Source organism: Cibotium barometz, chromosome 45, assembly GCF_041138505.1.
Source record: "Cibotium barometz isolate CiBa-2024 chromosome 45, ASM4113850v1, whole genome shotgun sequence".
Classification (NCBI taxonomy): domain Eukaryota; kingdom Viridiplantae; phylum Streptophyta; class Polypodiopsida; order Cyatheales; family Cibotiaceae; genus Cibotium; species Cibotium barometz.
This window is the reverse complement of record NC_141090.1, coordinates 33,993,383-34,011,230: the sequence shown is the minus strand read 5'-3', so window position 1 is coordinate 34,011,230 and position 17,848 is coordinate 33,993,383. Positions and strand designations below refer to the sequence as shown.

General features: G+C 41.1%; 1 pseudogene; it reads right to left on the bottom strand.

Moving 5' to 3' along the window:
- Positions 1–2,285: 2,285 nt before the first annotated feature.
- LOC147612680 (elongation factor 1-alpha pseudogene) overlaps positions 2,286–17,848 on the bottom strand; it is a 36,312-nt pseudogene continuing 20,749 nt past the window's right edge.

The following is a 17,848-nucleotide window of genomic DNA, read 5'->3' as shown; positions in this document are numbered from 1 at the left end:
ATAGAATCTTCTTGTAGTCTACAAAATACGTTTGTGTTATCTATGTCCACTTTGGTGGCACAACCAAATCATAGAAACTAGACTTTGATAGATATAGTAGCCAGTCACTAACAACATCATAGTATAGCAAAGCATGGTTGATTGAATTACCACTTTGTGTGTAGAACTCCGTTTGGGTACATCGATGCTCCATGGACTACAATTGGGATGCCCATTTGATTGGGCAAGATGGAGGATTCTCTGGTGAAATTCTTCCCAAAGTCCAAGTGCGCCATGTGCAAATAGAAGGCTAGTAGCCCTTGTGAGTGTGTGGACGTCGAAATTACGATTCATTAATAAGAAGAGGACTGGACTGAGTAAGAGTAAGACTTTATGAAGAAGACAAGACAAGATGGCAAAATCAAAGGCAATGATATAAAGTGTTGTCATCGGGCATGGATGGTGCATACAAGAATCAGATCTGTTATCGAAGTGCCTGGATAAGGTACAGTTGCGACATGGATGTGATCAAGGAAAGACATAAGTGCGTGGATTGGTGCCAGATAGAACACAAGGTAGGAAGGACTATCTAGATCTATGTGCCTAAGTGCCGATGGCAAAGGGATGTGAGTGAGGAGGGTTGAATGCACATTGGAAACATGCAAGGGTGTGGTTATAAGTGGAATCTGATTTGGGTTTAGTCTTAGAGGGATTTCTTTGGGCCTTGCTGGTGGTTGAGCAATTGGATAGTTTGGCGATGATACATGCATCTAGCTATACTAGCTCTACTCTCCATGGAAGGCGCTCTACCCACTCAGTGGATAGCCAAAATAAGCAGTTTAAGGAGGGAGAGTAAAGGGTTTTTTATTGGTTGTTGGGAAGAATGTCGATGTCGACATTGCGGTGATTGTCTCTCTTGGTAGAATGTCGATAGCCGGTCTTCATCACATCAATGGCTTCTTGTCGATGACGTTGTTGCCTTATTGTCAGTGTTGGATTTAGTGTACCAAGTGGTTGCTTGCGGTAGTGCGAGCTTTAGGGTTTGTGTGCCAACATCTCGATCTTCTTATTGGGGGGTTTGTTATCACGGCAGTGAGATTTTTTAGATATTTTATTTTTGTAAAAGAAAAGCTTGTGGAGCAAGCAAGGGCTAAAATAGCCATGTAACCTATTTTTGATGTAATAAAATCTATAAATACTTAAGCGGGGATGCTTTTGGCACACGCTTGCGGGGGCAATTGAGACCCAATATGGTGTTCCGCTCTCATGTCTATATTTTCTGTTCGACACGCTTCCTGAGGTCCATGGTTTTCCCGTTTCACTTGTATCTTTGCCAGTGGTTTTAAGGACACTAGTGGTGGGTGACGTGCTTGCTTTGGCAACACCGACAATGTTCTAGTTGTAGGAGGGCTGATAGCATGGCTTGTGGTGGTGGTGTGGGCGAGAGATTGGGTGTTATTAGAGAGGTCGCGGCCCGCCGACTTGTGTAAAGGGAGTGTAAAGGGAGAGGTCGGTGATGATGTTGTGGAAGACTGTGCCCCTCTCCCTTTCTCTACAATAGCTTGAGCCTTGGCTTTCTTCACAACTACTCTTAGATCAAGAATATTGTGTTATAAAAACTTGGCCACTCATTTAAGAGCATGCATGCAGTCCCTCTCTCTCTTTCTCTCTCACTCTCTCTTTCACACACACACAAAATTAAGACCAACATTTCTAGGATAAGTTTAAAAAACTATTCTTTCTTTCATTCTTGACTCTAGAGTATGTCTACATGTTCTTGGAGAAAACCCTACAAGAAAAGAACTAGCATTTGCATACCCTTAAACACGTTATGACGCATCTTAAACCTAATTAAATTATCATGTGTGTGATTGATCCATAGATCCATCCTATCTGTAATCAATTAAGGTGTCTTTCAAAGGATTAATAATTACACTCTAGAACAAAACACATGCTACTTTAAATTATAGGTATGGATGAAAAGTAAACCTCTTTTCCCCAATCAATTTTATCCTCATAATTGTAGTTGATGACATGGAGTGCGTGCTTGCATTCTAAGGAACACCACCATTTTCTAAGAGAGTGTATACAATGAAGACGGGAGACTGACCAAACCTTTTCTTCTCACTTGCAATCTAAGAAATCAATAAGGGAGATCCCTTGAACACGAAGGAAGGCAGAGAGAATATCTCCACTGTCATAGCCTTGGTAATAATTGTCTACACAAGGCCAACATCACCATTGTTCAAAAACTTGGGCTTCTTCTCAAGCTCTTTGCCATAACATTGGGCAACTTTGACAAGGATCTAAGCAAACTTCAAATGAATGTGGGAAGTGTGGTAGTCAAGTATGTGTGCATAGCCATTGCTATTCTATCCTAGATGGTACAATATAATAAATCGAGAGGTGAAGTTGGCAATTTCCTTGGCATGGTCATTCTTGGAATCAGAAACCACATATCCACGCTTGAGATCCTTGACAGCCAAAATTTTAACATTAAAGCCAACATTATCAAGCAGTGCCTCCAAAATAGCCTCTTGGTGGATCTCCACGCTCTCGAATTCTGTGGTGAGCTCTGTAGGGGCGAAAGTTACCACCATTCCATGCTTGATCTACCCAACCATGGATGGTTCTGATACCACCAATTTTGGTGCTTGAATCATGTCCCTAGAGTGTCAAGAAAAGTGGGATTGTTGGTAGGAATCAAGGTTGGTAAACCATTTAATGAGATTGTTCCCCTCAAAACCAAAAATGGGAACAAATGGAATCTTGTCAGGGTTGTACCCAAATTTGTCGAGATATGAAGACACCTCCTTCATAATTTCATGATGGTGTGCAAGTCCTTAGAAGTAGTTTCCTCCATCTTGTTTACGATATCAACGCATTTATTTCACTCCAAGGGTAAAAGCCAACATAGCAGGCTCAAGGCCGCCCATCCTTTGAGATTCCAGCCTCAAAGCCTCTAGTTGTGGAATCAATGATCAACATAGCACAATGAACTAGTGAAGTTCCAATGGTCATGTCGTTAATAAAGTCACCATGGCCTAGAGCATCAAATGACCATGCAAAAGTACTTGGTGGACTCAAACTACCAAAGATAAATGTTAATAGTGATTCTCACTCTTGTTCGTCCTGGACCTTGTCCAACACCCATGCATACTAAAAAGACCTAGTATTCATCTCACCTGCTTCCTTCCCAAGCCTCTCAAGAAATGCTCAATCCCTCATTCTCAATTTCAAACTCACGCTGACACACCCTTTCCTCATGCTCTTCTCTTTCTCACATGACGATCTCTCTGGCTCTGCACTCATGCACCACCAGATTCTCTCGCACTACTAGGGGTGGTCTCTAGTGCACGCGACAATGAGGTGGGTGGGGGTACCCCCTAGGGAAGGGGGCACACATGCGCATTTGGGGGGGGTACACATAGATTTTATTTTGTTTTTTTATTTTTTTAATACTAATTAATGGGGTACATGTAGGGGGTGCAGTTTTTTGAAAAGCAAAATAGAAAATAGAAAATAGAAATAAAAAAAGAAAAAATAAAAATAATAAAACATTTTGTTGAATTTAATTTGTAATTGGGAAAAAATAAAAGTGAGGGAGGCTCGCTTTGTGCGTTTATGTGTGTGTGTGTGTGTGTGTGTGTACGTATAATATATACATACATACATACATATATACATATATATGTATGTATATACGTATATAATATGTATGTATATATGTATAATATATGTTTCGAAAACTATCAAAAGTAAATAAATTAAAAAGAGGGGTTTTTCAATAAGTGGAAAAGAAAGAAAAAAGAAAAATTAGAAGATACATATACACACACACATTTATATCTGAGGGAGGAAAGAATGGGGATCGATGGATTTTAAGGGGGGGCTTTGTGTACACGCATCTCTGCGGGTGTATGATCATGATGTGCATGTGTACAACGATGCAAATGTGGGTGCATAAGTGCATGAGCAAGTGAGTGTGCACGTGTGCAAATGAGTATGTGTTCGTGTGGGCAGGGGGATAAATGGTAGGGGGTGCACCTGCAAGTGTAAATTTGTGCAAGGTGCAAATGGGTGCGGGTGCATGTGCAAGTGTAAATGTGGGGGTGCATGGGCAAATGTGTGCACACGTAAATGATGTGAAAATGTTTGTGTACACGGTGTAAAGGTGTATGTGTGTGGGATGTAAATATGCAAATATAATAAGCATTTGAGTGTGCACATGAGAGTACATGCACGAGGCAAATGGGTGGGATGCACGTGCATGTGCTAATGAGTACAAATGTGTAAATGGGTGCACAAATGAGTACAAATCTATAAATGCATGTGCTAATGAATATAAATGTGTAAATGGATGTATGAACATGCAAATGTACACGTTTTTATTTGTTTTTGACGTTTCTTCTTTGGATTTTTGCATTTTTTTATCATTCCCAATAAAGGTTGTAATTGTGCACTTAAGTTGGGGAGGGGGAGAGAGAGAGAGAGAAGGTACTTTACATATGCACCATGGGCTTAGGGTTTGCGGCGTGTGTGCATCTACAATGAAAGCTTGGATGTAACCACAATCAGCTTTATTGGTGCACTTGATTGAGCCGTGTCTTTTTCAATTCTAGCTTGCGATTTGGTGTTACAACATCGTGCCACAGGTGTTGTGGGGTCATGCTAATCTCTCTAGGATTAGGATAAAATTGTCAGGAGCACAGTGTAACACTTTGGCACCTTGGGTGGCTCATCAAAAAACAAAACTATCTAGGATGCAACCATTACACACACAGAATTGATGGCATGTCTAAGGGTTCTTCCACATGCTTTATTGGCAACAGGTTTGGCATGCACATCGGGGGTGCTTCCACTTCTCTCTATTCCTACTTAGACTTTGAGGGTGATGTTGGAGATAGGACCTTAGGTTTGATTTTGGCACCTAGATGTGGGGGTTTCCTTGGTAGAATCCTTCTGCTTCCAGCCATTTTATTCAAGATCGAATGAAGTGTAGACTTCCAAGGTGGCACTAAGGTACTGAGGCTGTCACTTAGATCTTTTTGGCTTCTAGGTTTTTACGGACTGCAAGGTTTTTGGGACCCAGTGGTGGAAGCTTCTACATTGCATGCTATGCAAATATCGACTTAAGTGGTCCAAGCGGTTATGTCCTACTTATTGGCAAGAATGCCTTGCTTAAGTTGTCCGAGTGGCTGTGTCAAACTCATTGGTGATAATGCCTCAATCCATGGGATAAGTCTTCCATGTTTTCAAGTTTTATTTTCAAGGATTAGTTATCCTTATGTATATAAATGTGATTGGTTTCCCAATCATGAATCAACATTGTGTCTCTCATGTAAGGCCTTTTGAGGATCATGGTGTGTTTGACCCCCTCCTCCTTTGAAAATCCATCACCAAAAATGGGTGGTTAAAATTAGCTCGAAGGTCTTAATGTTTGCATCCTAAAAGACGCCCAAAGATATATATATGTTCTCGTTCGGCAAGCTTGACTAGGAGGGGTGGGATTCCCTAGGCCTCCTAGAAATCCTTGGTAATTATACTGACACCAACACCATCATCCAAGATCGCGGAGATCATAAGTATCCTTTGTACATGACAAGTAACACGGTGTTCAGTTCGTTGCTCTTCTCAGAATAGTATCTCAACTTGTTTATGGGCACTTTTGGCTATACTTTTGTCTTGGTTAAGGAAGGAGAGTGCACATAGTGGCATGACTCATCTTTATCCTCTTTAGGTTTAGGTTCAGCTATGTGGACTCTTAAGTTCCCATTCATCTAGTAGTCATATAAGTCTCTCCAAAGTTGAGAATTTCCTTATAAAAGAGAACTTAGAACTTCGATGAGACTCGAACTTTCGAGGATAAGAAAGTTATGAGGCTTGCTATGTCCCTCGTGTGTGATATTCACACTCAGGGACTGTATGAATAAGTCCTCCTTGTACGCTTATTAACAAGTTAAGGTTCACTGAAGTGGCTAATTCTCTTGCCACTTGGGTGATTGGAACTTTGTTGGGCCAATCCTTGAAGGCGTGTTCAAATCCACACCTGTAACACGTGCCTTCATATGGAATGACATTGGAGTTTGGGTACTTGGTATGACAACAACTATACGAGGACTCTCAGCAACACAGTGCGGGCCCTTACAACAAAAACATTGCATTAATGGCTTATGTGCCATATTGTTTGAAAAGATTGAGGGAGGAGAGAGAAATGAAGCTCTTGTAAGCACACACACACACTCACACAACAATGGATCGAATACACACAAAGATGTAAGGCTAAAATCTTATTCTTGTGCTCTCAAAAGGGATCTACAAAAGCTGGAAGGAGAGAGATCTTGAGCTCTTGCAAGCACACACAATCACACAACAATGGATAGGACACACACAAAAATGGAAGGCTGGAATCTTCTTCTTGTGCTCTCAAAAGGGATCTACAAAAGATAAGTAAAACTAACATAAGTACTAGAGTACTAATTTTATGCAATCCATAATATGAACAAACTAAATAGGTGAGCTAGCAAGATAAGTATACTATGACTAGAGTACTATGTTTATGCGGTCCATAATGTGAACATGCTAAATAGGTGAGTTGGCAAGATAAGTATGTTTATGCAGTCCATAATGTGAACACATTAAATAGGTGAGCTAGCAACATAAGTATGCCATAACTCGGTTGGACTAGTAGGTATGTTTATGCGGTCCATAATGTGAACACATTAAATAGGTGAGCTGGCAACATAAGTATGCCATAACTCGATTGGACTAGTAGGTAGGTGTAGTCCAATTATGGAATCAATGCGAAGATCCATCGTGTTAGCTACTACCAAATGCGTCAGTGGTGTAAAGGTGGAATGGTCACTCGTGCACATCATGAGTGCCAGCTCCTGTTGAGTTTCACATCTCAACACTTGTCCTCAAGCTCAACTCTATCTCCAAGACTCCAAGCATAGTGCGGAATCTACGAAGCTTCTCTGCTCCCAAGGCCTTGCAAAAATATCAGCTACCTCCTTCTTTGTGGTGATAACATATATGAGCTCAACATCTCTCACCAAGACCTTCTCTCTGTTAAAGTGACAATGGACGTCTATGTGTTTGGTTTGTGCACCTACCTATCCACATGCAGCCCCAAATCTCTAAGTAACGTACATAACCAAGTTACCTTACGTGTTGCCATTGCAGCATCCTTATACTCTGTGGGGCTACTTGTTGTTGTTGCTGCATGTAACAACACCACTCCCAAAGGAAAACATAAACCCACTAGTAGATCTTTTGTCTAAGATGCTATCACCCAATCTACATCAGTGTAGCCATACATTGTAGCTGTATACCAGCCTTATAGAAAAAGCCACAATCTATTATGAACCCCACGTAGCATAGTGTGCACCTCACACTATCCAAATGCGGCTTTCAAGGAACCTACATAAAACTGGCCTCTCTAACCCAATAGTGTAGTTCATGTCTAGCCTAGTGATCGTCATGTATATCAAGCTACACTATCTTCCTATACATAGTGGCATTCTCCAAAATCTCACCTTCATTTATACTCAACTTTTGCCATTATGATCCAGCAGTATAAAAATGGGCTTACTAGCCATATCATACATATTTTGACAACATGTCCAATGTATATTGTCTTTGTGACATCCATTTTGCCCTCATACATCTTGGTGACCTCAATGCCAAGAAAGTATCGCAACTCACCCAAATCCTTCATGTCACCCAAACTTCTTCTTGAGGGGACCCTTTGCATTCTTAACTTCCTCTTCATTGTCACCCCCTTATGGGGGATTGTGGTGATGACCACAATCCCTTTATCACTCTTTTGCACATAGAGTGAATAATCAGCATATGCCCGCCATATGAAAGCCAATGGTGATAAGATACTGTGCAATCTTATCATGCCATGCTCTCAGTGCTTGCTTCAAGCCATATAAGGCTTTACATAGCATGCATACATAATCTAGGTGACTCAAATCCTCATAACCAGGTGGTTGTTCCAAATATACTCCTTCTTGTAGCTCACCATGCAAGAACACATTCTTTATATCTATCTGATGTAAAACCTAACCTTTTAATACAACTTTACAATAACAACTCTCAATAACACTTGTTGCCATATTGGCAACGGGGCTGAATGACTCCTCATAATCAATGTTGTAGGTCTGAAAATAACCTTTGGCAACCAATCTCGCCTTGTACCTACTAATGCTTCCATCTGAGTTGTGCTTCACTTTGTAGACCCACTTAAATATACATTAGCCTTTTTACTCTCAAGCAAAGGCACCAATTCCCCTGTCTTATTTGCATCCAATGTAACCATTTCCGTGGCTTTCTCCTAATGTACATGCCTGACAACCTCAAAACATGTGGGTTCAACCTCTTGTACAACTGAAAAGGATATACAATCCCATTATCACAATTGGGTTTCTCTCTCTCTCTCTCTCTCTCTCTCTCTCTCTCTCGCGGCTATGATGGTGAGCTTGTGAGTCTGCATGCTTGCTTGCTTGGTTATATGTGTGTAAATGCATGTAGGTGATGCTCCTTTTGCTTCTCTCCTCCTCCTTCTTGCTCTCTTACTCTCTTCCACTCTTGCACACATGAAGGCATTGAGTAGGAGTTGAGCTCTCCATAGCTCCTTCTCTCATTGCTCCTCACCTAGCTCGAGGAGATCTCTACTTGGGTGACACAAATGGTGGTGGATGAGCCCCTAGCGGCTTCATATCGAGGAGTTGACCCTCATTAAGCTTGGCTAAGTGCATGTTCCTGAACTAAACCTTGCATTATCTCTTTTCTCTTCTCTTTTACCTCTCTCATATAAGGAAGTATTCTCATTTAGGTGAATATATTTGGTGCCACTCTGCCAAGGATATCACTTAGCTTAGGGTCCTCCACATTTTATTCCTTAGCTAGAGTCTTAATTAGCCTGAATGGAATGCAAATCCATCGATAGTAGGTTATGAGATGCATGTTTGATTTTGTTTTTCTTCATGCAATGGAGCAATTGGAGCATGAGGAGCTTGGGAGGCTACACCAAAAGTAGGAGCTATGTGTTATGACTCACCCTAACCCCCCTTAAAACACATCCAACAGAGATTACCAAATATTTGAATGAATGGAATAGGATCCGTTGTTCCGTTGTCTTTGCCCATAATTTTGGAAGTCTATATAGCCATAATTTTGTATGAGTCACTGAGGCCGAATGTGAGTGCTCTCGTGGGTAGGGACTCACTCAGTCCTTGGGCAACACCCCTTGGGAATCATTCCTAGGGTTAACAAGTAGGCCATATGTGTGACTCCCTTGTGTTTGTGTTTGTGTTTGTGTTTGTGTGTTTTTTTTTTGCTACCACCTTGCGAGTAACCGATTCTTGTGGCTAGTCTCCTTTTTGAGAGAATAGGTTTTTATGTCTGCTGCATAGCTTTTGCACTTACACTTCACATCCAGAGGGGTGAAAAGAGCATTGTGAGTTTGTCTTTGATGCGCTCATAAGACTCCGTTTTGCAGATGTGGGAATTGATTCTTGAATTTTTGCCTTAAATGTTGTCGAGGTGGTAGGTAAAACTACTAGTTGGTTACCATTAGGGTTGCTTGAACACACGAGCTCTTGTGTAGGTGCTGAATGCACGAGAGTGGTTAAGTGACTTGCTTGGTTTTGCTTAGCCCTCCATTCTTGTCGAACTTTAGGTGAAGCTGTTGGGGTTGAAGTCAGTGGTGAGGCTTGTTAACCCAATTCTAGGGTTAACAAGAGCTACTGCCATTATCTTACATCAAGGAGTCACGGTAGATACACCAAAGGGTCATACATTCAAGATATGAAGCCATAGTGTCCAAAGTTACAACTTGGACGGGCGCCCATAATGGTGTCACATAGTATTTATGGCGATTCCTGCTTCAAGAGCGTGTGGCAGCAAGATAGAATGAAGTCCTAAGTGATGTACTTCATAGATATATTATGAGAGAGTTTAAGTGAGTGTGAACACTTATGGCCATGTATATAAGTGAATTTCTCTCATAATACAACATACTCTCCCATTGTGCAATTGAGTCTTGCTCTTGCTAATCTCTCTCCCTAATGCATGCTAGTGAGTGTGTGTGAGAAGTGAGGTGAGAGAAGGGACAAGGACCCATAGTGCAACGCGGCGGTGTGACAATACTCGGGAGATGCGGTGGAATTGCTTCTCAAGGAGTTGTAGAGCTTGGAGACCTCAAGGGTTACGAGCTCGACCATTGGAAAGATCTTCACGATAGTTACGGTTCACCAGGTAATCTCTTTTTGGATGTGTTTCAAGGAGGGTTAGGGTGAGCCATAACAAGGCTTTCTTCACATTATTCGATTTTGGTAACCATATGATGGTATTACCTTCATAATATCCTTGTTGTTGAAGCACGTGCACAGGCACCCATCTTTGATGAACATTATAAATTGGTGGCTGATGCTTTTGGTGCTGAGGCTTCCTTCTTTATGCGAGCTTGCTTTTTGCATTCCGCATATGTCATGTGATCACGATTTTTAATTTGGGGTGGTTGGGTGGGTTTTAGTTTCTTGATTGGTTTATGCGTTGTAGTGAGTGTATAAGAACTTGTTTCATCCTCACTAAGTGACGTACTAGAACTTGTTTCATCTTTTGACTTTCGTTAAATCGTCAGGTTTTCATTATGTTTGCCCATATGATGAGAACAAATTTTCTTTTGGGCTTTTGTATCTTGTGTCGCACATATGGGTTTTATGGTTTGTGTGGTAGCCTTTGAGGTGGATGTTTCTATATCACGTGTAGTTTTTAGCTCTTTTGGGGTTAGGTCCTCCACAGGCTCTTTATCCCTGTCCGCTATTTCAGCTTTGGTTTGGATAGTTTGTTGCCCCTTATTTTTCTTGGGTTTAGAAGGTTTTGTTTTCTCTTTTGGTTCCTGCTTTAAGACATGTTCTTCTACCCATTTTGAAGTGTTATCTTTTGTGTTCTTTTTTATCATTTCTCGTGCCTTGGCTTGCAATCGCGTGAGCACATTCAAGGGTACCGTGGAAAATTGCTCATTTTGTACACTTAAGATGTTAAGAGTTGTATTTCGTGAGATAGGTTGTAGTGAAGCAACTTAAGATGTTAAGAGTTGTGAGACAGGTTGTAGTGAAGCAACTCGCCTTGGGCAATCTTAGAACATGTGGTTGATGCCACAACGTTCACACAAGGGGTTGCAAGGTGTCAGTGTGATTGTGGACATGGAGACGTATTCCAAACTATGCAATCAGCCACCTTGTGCTATCCACGACAATAGCAACACTTAAGTGTTCAATTAACTACTTCTTGAGCAGTTTCTACCCTTTGGTGCATGGGAGATGGAGGTTTTGAGTCAATTGTTGATGAACTGGGACATTGGGTAGTATCATAACTAAAGGTTTTACAATATATGCAGTATAGAAAAACAAGTACGTTGTATGCACAATGGGGATTGGGATGGTTGTAGTTATTGCACTAAACACAAGGCATTTTGCTCCTCACTTGTAGAGGTATTAAGAATGTTTGGTTTTGAAGGATTTCATCCTCTCTTAGAGATGTCGATTGAAAGCTTTTAAGCAAGGCTGAATAGAATTTGGGGAATAACAATTCCGAGATCGATCGTTCTTTAGCCATTGCTTCACTTGGTTTAGATAAGGAACATCCCGTATCGTGATCATCTTCCATCATGTTGTCATCTAACCGTATTGCTTCTTTACAACATTGATTGAATGTTTCCGGGTTAGATACAATGATCAAGTTGTGTAGGCTATTATTCTTTATGCCCATCATGAAACATCTCTTCAATTGAAAATCGTTTAATTTCTCCCATGACTCACATCGTGAGTCCAAGAGTTTTATCCGAAGAAGGATAAAGTCTCTAAAGGTTTTGTTTGGTTTACACTCAATTGAATAGAGTTCTTTCGTTGTACTCCACCGATCACCTTGTCTTGAAAAGCCGTGGATAAAGGCTGTTTTCTAAGTTTTGAAGTTGGTCTTGATCGCCGACATCAATGTGATGAACCATCGACTAGCTTTTCCCTCTAAGCATAGGTTCACCGATCACCTTGCCTTGAAAAGCCGTGGATAAAGGCTGTTTTCCAGGTTCTGAAGTTGGTCTTGATCGCCGATATTAATGTGATGAACCATCGACTAGCTTTTCCCTCTAAGCATAGGTTCAACGCATGTACCTTGGTGGGGCAGTTTGGATTTCCAAAGGCTTCACATCTCTATTCAAACATTTGAGTCTTTAATGGTTTCGTTTGGTTTACACTCAATTGAATAGAGCTCTTTCGCTACACTCCACCGATCACCTTATCTTAAAAAGCCATGGATAAAAGCTGTTTTCCAGGTTTTGAAGTTGGTCTTGATCGCCGGCATCAATGTGATGAACCATCGACTAGCTTTTCCCTCTAAGCATAGGTTCACCGATCACCTTGTCTTGAAAAGCCATGGATAAAGGCTGTTTTCCAGGTTCTGAAGTTGGTCTTGATCGCCGACATCAATGTGATGAACCATCGACTAGCTTTTCCCTCTAAGCATAGGTTCAACACATGTACCTTGGTGGGGCAGTTTGGATTTCCAAAGGCTTCACATCTCTATTCAAACATTTGAGTCTTTAATGGTTTCGTTTGGTTTACACTCAATTGAATAGAGCTCTTTCGCTACACTCCACCGATCACCTTATCTTAAAAAGCCATGGATAAAGGCTGTTTTCAAGGTTCTGAAGTTGGTCTTGATCGCCGGCATCAATGTGATGTACCGTCGACTAGCTTTTCCCTCTAAGCATAGGTTTAACGCATGTACCTTGGTGGGGCAGTTTGGATTTCCAAAGGCTTCACATCTTTGTTTAAACATTCGAATGAATTGAACATGATCAATTGTTCTGTCGTATTTGCCCATGATTTTGGAGATCTGGTACAATCGTATTTTTATATGAGTCACTAAGAACGTATGTGAGTGCTCTTCTGGGTAGGGACTCACTTAGTCCTTGGGCAACCCCCCTTCCTAGACTAGTCAATATATCGAAGGTGTGGGCATCCAGGGATTGAAAAGGGTTGGTGCCTATAAGATTGGTGGGAATGTTAGGTGAAGGACTAAAGCCCGGTGGGATTGAAGTGATAGGGGGTGTAAAAATCGATGACATGCTTGTTGTAGGCATGGCCAATGGTATTGGGAGGTGCATTTGGGGCATTTATCTCAATGGCTCAAAGATGTCAGCCATTGGGTTCAATGAGAGCGTCAGCCCACATAGTCCCTTTATCGTTGCCATGTTTGACGCTGTCAATTACTCTTTACTGAGCAAGCACACGTTTTTTTTTGCTTTTAAGATTTTCTCATAGCCCGTTATTTACAGCCTCAAGAGGCCTCGCGTACTCTTCGTTGGGTCAAGCGAGTGTCCGTTTGCCCTAATTAGCTTAGACGCTACACCTAAACCTCAGGGATTTTATTTTTTTTTGGAAAAAAGTGCATGCTAGTAACTTCCCAGATGGAAGAGGAGGTCCTAAAACCTATTTTCCATCATTGTCTTAAGATGAATTTTTTTTGAAAATTTTTTCATGTTTCACAGCACGTTTTTGAGGGTGTTCCAAAAGGAATTTGGAAAAACTCTGTATGAGAGAGTTGTAGTATTTTTGGAGTACTACAACTTTGTCTCTTTAGGTCATTCGTGATTTTGTCGTTTAGACTCTCAAAAAGTAGCCCGAATATGGTCCACAGTCATTTTCGCGCTGTTTTGGACGGTTTTTAGTACTTTAAGGACCGTTTTTTGCCTCAATTTATAGGTTGAATTTTGAGGCTGCTTGGGAGGCCAAAACAATCAATTTTGACTTCCGACGGTCAAGACCAAATTTAAAGAGCTCGATGTCGACTTTCCGCCGATGAGCACTAGAGTGCCTTCATCGGATTCACGGTTTAGGAGATATAAGCCTCCAAATAGGGGTGTCTTCCAGAGTCTTTTTTTTTGGGAGGGCCGACAGACTCCTTTTCACATTGTGAACTAGCATAGTGTAGTTCACGGTGTGAAGTGGACTTCACGGATTTATCAAATTTGATTTTTTAAAAAGATCTAAAGGCATGAGACGCTTAGGCCGTGAGAAGCTTAGACCACGAACCATGAGACACGTGTCCATGCCTTTTTTTTATGGGGACTGTTTCACACTGTAAACTGAACTTCACGAAAAAATTAAATTTGGTTTTTTTTGGCATAGATCCCTAGGTGAACCCTTAAGGCATGAGTGAAGAAATGGTTCATGCGTGAACCATTTTTTGATATTTATTTAATTATTTTTCTGGGCGCAGACCCCTAAGACGTGAATCCTTAAGGCGTGAGTGTAAAAATGGTTCACGTGTGAATCATTTTTCAAAATTTTTTTTTGAGTCTAGTGGGAAATTCGAATTTCCTTGTTTGGGGGGAATATTTTTTAAATTTTAAATTAAAGAGATATAGACATTATCCCAAAAAGCAAGTGGAAATAAAAAAAGTCAACCTTTTTATGACACCCCTTTATATACCTTCATAAATGACTCCCAAAATGGACAATTTGACAACTCATGGGCATCTATTCATTCAATGCTCATTAACCTTAATGAGTTATGTAAGAAAGTGATTAAGAATTAATTAAAAATTAATTCTTTCACTATTCTTTCCTTCTTTTACATTAATCAAAGACTTTAAGTAAGCACTATTCTCTAATTAATTCACACAATTAAGCACATCATTAGATACAGCAAGGAATTGCTAAGCTATGTACATCAACTAATGTGTAAATAAATGTATAATTAGAGATTAATTAAGCTCTTAAATTTGGTCTCTTCTTTTAAGGCAAAATTAAGCAAAAGAGATTCAAATTCCTCCAATTGATGTAATTAGGTGTTTTGATGAATATAGATGCTCTCAAAACACTCAAAACACTAATTTTGACTACTTACATGATCAATTTGGACCCCAAATAACATATTTTCTAAATTTTTTGTCTCTTGAAGTGGATTATCACCCTTAATGACAAAAATCAGTCAACTAAAAATTCCATTCTATTGAATTGTTTGATGCAATGGATGCAAACTAAACCTAATACACTCTATGTGCAAGCCCTATGAACATTAAAAACAACATTATCAATAATGAAAACAATAAATTAAGCTTAAAAAAGTATTTTTTATAAAACAAAAAACAGAGCTATTTCTCACAAAATCACACACAAATATCCATCAAATCTACATTTTTTTCATGGGAAACCATTAATCAAGAAAATGGGCAATGAGTAATGTGTAGATTAGAGAAAAAACGATGGAAAAAAGCCAAGGGATGGCTCCCCGACAATGGCGCCAAAGCTATACTCAAGAGCTCCATCGTAGCCGCTATCCTCCCACACTCGTTGTCACACCGAGGCAGTTGCTAATCCAATGGGTGTGCAACCTCTCGCAAAGATCGTGTGGGATCTCCGCCCATGAGAGATGATCGCAATGGTAGCCTAATCACTCAAGCAAGAGGGAAGCAAGAGAGAATAATTGATTAGCACTAATCACTCCCAAACCTAAACCCTAAGCACACCACACATGCTAGATTAGAGTTGCAAGAGAGAGAGAGAGAGAGAGAGAGAGAGAGAGAGAGAGAGAGAGAGAGAGAGAGAGAGAGAACACTTCGCTTCTATTGCACAAATGGGAGAATGAGTTACAAACAAGAGAAATTGGCTTTTATAGTTTCAAGCCTTTTCCCACTAGGACGCTTGGGAATAAGTGACCAAGGCATCTAAAACATAGTTACAAGGCTTTTCTCTATGGTTTGGCCAACTGATCGAGATCCTCTTGTCTATCCTTCAAAGATCAATACTTGGGAGCGTTTTTAGTGCATTTCCCTTAATCAAATAACAAGATTTACAATATAGTGCGGGCACCCATTACATAAGTGTGTGGACATAGTTGTCGTAGGAATGTGTTAACCATAAGTGGTGGTTAACACACTCCCCTTCTTAAACTCGATCACATTCTCGTGATCGGTAAGAGGTTGTCAAGGGACTTTGGGAAGTGTCGCACTTGGTTGGTTCTCCTTGCTCTTCGGAAATGAGAGGGGGTGGGGTGGTTAGTAAGATGGAAAGAAGTTAGTGGAGTATTGGTGATTAAGTGTCCAGCTAGTCATATGGGCTCTTATAAATTTGCTTTCTTGTATGGGCCCAATAGTACTCTTTATCTTGTTTTGGGTATTTTTCTTTTATTTTCTTTTTTGTTACCTTTGTGGATGTACACCCTCTTGAGAGGAGTCAGAGTACTTGAATGAGTAGACTAGCACGGAATACTTACTGACCAGTATCCAAGTGGTAGGTGGTGGTATGAAGGAGGGGTTAGTAAAACAATGGTGTTAGTAAGCAAGTGGTGAGGGGGGAATTTCGAAGGGACAAGGAGGTAACTCGCATGGAAACTGCTTGCGCTCCGAGATGCTGTATTTCGATAGCGATGTACATGAAGCTCGAGCATCTTCATCAAGGCACCTTAAGGGGTATCTTGGCTCCCATGGGTGTTGATTTATTGGGGGCCGGATTTCTCTCTTTCTTTTTTAGTGGTTTGGCTTCTTCTGGTCGTTGTAGGTCATGGGACTAGGATCCTATGCTGATAGGAGTGGTAGTTGATGGCAAGGATCTATAGGTGTTGAGCATAAGAAGAAGTTGTGGGTAGGATGGATTAGGTATGAAGAAGCATAGTTATTGGGGCGACGCGGGGGTGATTAAGAAGATCTAGCTGATGGGTTATACCATTGACCAGTGCCCTCCATGGTCCTCCCATCCAGAGATGTACCTAGATGGCTGTCTCAATGCTGAGGTGTACGCATTAATTGAGCCCTATGAGAATTGCATGTGGTGTGCATGGGCAAGGGCAAAAGGTGTGCCCGTGATCCTAATTACCTAGAGACTTGATTTTTTTATTTTTATTTTGGGTTCTCTTGTGGCTGAGGACTTACATGTGTTTATTGGTCAACACCCCTAAAGAGGGTTTTGTATTGATTAGCCCATTTGGCTAGATTTGTGAGATTGCCCTTGAGGTTGTCTTTGAGTGGTTGGATCAGCTTTGACAGTTGTGGCACTACCCCCCTTGGGTTGTTGATGAAGTTGAGGGGTGGGTGGAACATCAATTGGACAAATTAAGCTTTTAAGTGCTCGTGTTTGGTTTTGTCATTGGTTGCCAAACCATCTGTGTCGAGTGGGTAGTGGTTGGTGTGATTTGGGCCAACTATTGAGGGTGATGCTGTGGGAGCCAAATGATGGAGTTGCCATCATTGAAGCCCGTTTGGGCACCCATCCTTGCTGAGTGATGAGGGCTCGTGGTTGACGAGGTTGCTTGGTTTTTTGTTGATGAGGCTTTGAGCTACGAGGAGGTTGTCGATGTTGAGGAGGACATGCTTGTGATTGTGGATTTGGGAGCCACATGTGTGTGTTGCCTTCATGGAAGCCTTGAGCTTTGAGCACGATGGTAGGCACCCATTGTCGTTGGCTTTGATGTGCTTAGGGTTGCCTAACATGCGGCGATCATTGGTCCTTGTGCAATAGCTCCTTAGGGAGTTGTTGTGGTGGATGAGCACATGCGGCATTCTTGGGTAGCCAGAGGCAGGTGTTGCCTTCATAGGAGCCTTGTGTGCTTAGTAGGTAGTCGGGGAGTAGCCAACGTTGAAGCTTTGGTTTAGGGTTTGTTTTTGTTGGCTTGGTTTGCTTCTTGCTCTTGGCTTTTTGAGATGGCTGTTTTGGGATCTAGAGTTATGTTGGAATTAGGGTTAGGGTTGCAACAATGCACACACACAAGATAGAGAAGCTTAAGAGCACACAAACTCACTAGATTAGAATCAACAAATGTGTGCCAGATACAAAAGATAAGTACACACCCCAAAATG